The 2,500-nt window shown below is 53.6% G+C and overlaps 3 non-coding genes across 3 annotated transcripts in view; all 3 read left to right on the top strand.

Moving 5' to 3' along the window:
• The window catches only part of LOC139686279 (small subunit ribosomal RNA), a 1,865-nt gene extending 407 nt beyond the window's left edge, over positions 1–1,458 (top strand). The window contains exon 1 of the ribosomal RNA XR_011700354.1: positions 1–1,458. This exon is cut by the window's left edge and continues 407 nt beyond it. This is a non-coding gene — a ribosomal RNA (small subunit ribosomal RNA).
• Positions 1,459–1,661: 203 nt separating this feature from the next.
• Positions 1,662–1,816, top strand: LOC139686274 (5.8S ribosomal RNA). The gene has a single exon (XR_011700350.1). It is a non-coding gene; the product is annotated as a 5.8S ribosomal RNA (ribosomal RNA).
• Positions 1,817–2,040: 224 nt separating this feature from the next.
• Positions 2,041–2,500, top strand: part of LOC139686277 (large subunit ribosomal RNA) — a 4,115-nt gene continuing 3,655 nt past the window's right edge. Inside the window, exon 1 of the ribosomal RNA XR_011700352.1 lies at positions 2,041–2,500. This exon is cut by the window's right edge and continues 3,655 nt beyond it. This is a non-coding gene — a ribosomal RNA (large subunit ribosomal RNA).

Below are 2,500 nucleotides of genomic sequence, written 5' to 3'. Positions count from 1 at the left end.
CCTGAGAAACGGCTACCACATCCAAGGAAGGCAGCAGGCGCGCAAATTACCCACTCCCGGAACGGGGAGGTAGTGACGAAAAATAACGATACGGGACTCATCCGAGGCCCCGTAATCGGAATGAGAACACTTTAAATCCTTTAACGAGGATCTATTGGAGGGCAAGTCTGGTGCCAGCAGCCGCGGTAATTCCAGCTCCAATAGCGTATATTAAAGTTGTTGCGGTTAAAAAGCTCGTAGTCGGAGGTGTGTCTCGGACGGTCGGTTCGCCGCTTGTCGGTGCTCAACTGGCCGGTCCGGACGTCCTGCCGGTGGGGTCCGCGAGGCTCCGTTATCCTTCTTTGGTCCTCTTCACCGAGTGCCTTGGTGGGCCGGCACGTTTACTTTGAACAAATTAGAGTGCTCAAAGCAGGCCGTTGGTCGCCTGAATACTGTGTGCATGGAATAATGGAATAGGACCTCGGTTCCATTTTGTTGGTTTTCAGAACTCGAGGTAATGATTAATAGGGACGGACGGGGGCATTCGTATTGCGACGTTAGAGGTGAAATTCTTGGATCGTCGCAAGACGAACCGATGCGAAAGCATTTGCCAAGAACGTTTTCGTTGATCAAGAACGAAAGTTAGAGGTTCGAAGGCGATCAGATACCGCCCTAGTTCTAACCATAAACGATGCCAGCTAGCCATCCGCCGAAGTTCCTTCTATGACTCGGCGGGCAGCTTCCGGGAAACCAAAGCTCTTGGGTTCCGGGGGAAGTATGGTTGCAAAGCTCAAACTTAAAGGAATTGACGGAAGGGCACCACCAGGAGTGGAGCCTGCGGCTTAATTTGACTCAACACGGGAAACCTCACCAGGCCCAGACACCGGTAGGATTGACAGAATAAGAGCTCTTTCTTGATTCGGTGGGTGGTGGTGCATGGCCGTTCTTAGTTGGTGGAGCGATTTGTCTGGTTAATTCCGATAACGAACGAGACTCTGGCCTGCTAACTAGGCGTCGGAATCTATTATGCTTCCGACGTAGCTATCTTCTTAGAGGGACAGGCGGCTCCTAGCCGCACGAGATTGAGCAATAACAGGTCTGTGATGCCCTTAGATGTTCTGGGCCGCACGCGCGCTACACTGAAGGAATCAGCGTGTCCTCCCTGGCCGAAAGGCCCGGGTAACCCGCTGAACCTCCTTCGTGCTAGGGATTGGGGCTTGCAATTGTTTCCCATGAACGAGGAATTCCCAGTAAGCGCGAGTCATAAGCTCGCGTTGATTACGTCCCTGCCCTTTGTACACACCGCCCGTCGCTACTACCGATTGAATGATTTAGTGAGGCCTTCGGACTGGTGCGCGGCGCTCGCCGCCTCAACACCGGTGGCGCCGATGTTGCTGGAAAGATGGCCAAACTTGATCATTTAGAGGAAGTAAAAGTCGTAACAAGGTTTCCGTAGGTGAACCTGCGGAAGGATCATTACAGCTTTCGATTATAAAATCGTAGCTTTGGAACGAATTGGTGAAGAGAAAAAGGGACAAAGAAGGCGAGCAGTCGGGTGCCCGGCTTTCAAAAGCCGGCTTTAAAAGACACACGCCCAACTCGCTCGCAAAGAAGGGAAAAAATTCCCAGTTTGTATGTTTCGATGAAACGAATTTTTTACATAAAATGAAATGAAAGAAAGAAATTCTAAACGGTGGATCACTCGGCTCGTGGATCGATGAAGAACGCAGCTAACTGCGCGTCGAATTGTGAACTGCAGGACACATGAACATCGACGTTTCGAACGCACATTGCAGCCCTCGGATTTTGTTCCCGGGCTACGCCTGGCTGAGGGCCGGCAATTCAGTTCGCGAACGGAAACGTTTGCGTACTGGGGCGACGAGCATCCCTCGCTGGGATGGATCGTCGCCCGGATTGATAGGGGGCTCTGCGGGAGATTGGGCGAGACCCGTCCCCGCCGGTCGAGGTGAGACGCTTCGTTATTTTTTGACGGCGTTCGCCTGCGGATCGGTGGGGGCTCGGTTATTACTCCCTCTCCACGGGCAACTATATCATTTGGGCCGACCTCAGAGCAGGTGAGACCACCCGCTGAATTTAAGCATATTAATAAGCGGAGGAAAAGAAACTAACCAGGATTCCCTTAGTAACGGCGAGCGAACAGGGATCGACTCCAGGGCCAAAGCTCGCGCCCCCCGCGGGGCGCCGAGCGCTGTGGCGTTTGGGAGCGTCCAATTTCCCGAGGGGCGCCGGAGAGTCCAAGTCCCTCTTGAACGGGGCCACGGCCCGGAGAGGGTGCCAGGCCCGTGCGACCTCCGCGCTTGCCTCCCGGGAGGGGCGCTCCTCAGAGTCGGGTTGCTTGAGAGTGCAGCCCAAAGTCGGTGGTAAACTCCACCTAAGACTGAATACGGCCACGAGACCGATAGCGAACAAGTACCGTGAGGGAAAGTTGAAAAGCACTTTGAAGAGAGAGTTCAAGAGTACGTGAAACCGTTTGGGAGTAAACGGGTGGTACCCGAAATTT

The sequence above is a fragment of the Hetaerina americana genome, unplaced genomic scaffold, assembly GCF_022747635.1.
Source record: "Hetaerina americana unplaced genomic scaffold, ioHetAmer1.1.p SCAF_1393, whole genome shotgun sequence".
Lineage (NCBI taxonomy): Eukaryota > Metazoa > Arthropoda > Insecta > Odonata > Calopterygidae > Hetaerina > Hetaerina americana.
Note: the sequence above shows the minus strand (reverse complement) of the source record. Positions and strands in the feature narration are given on the sequence as shown.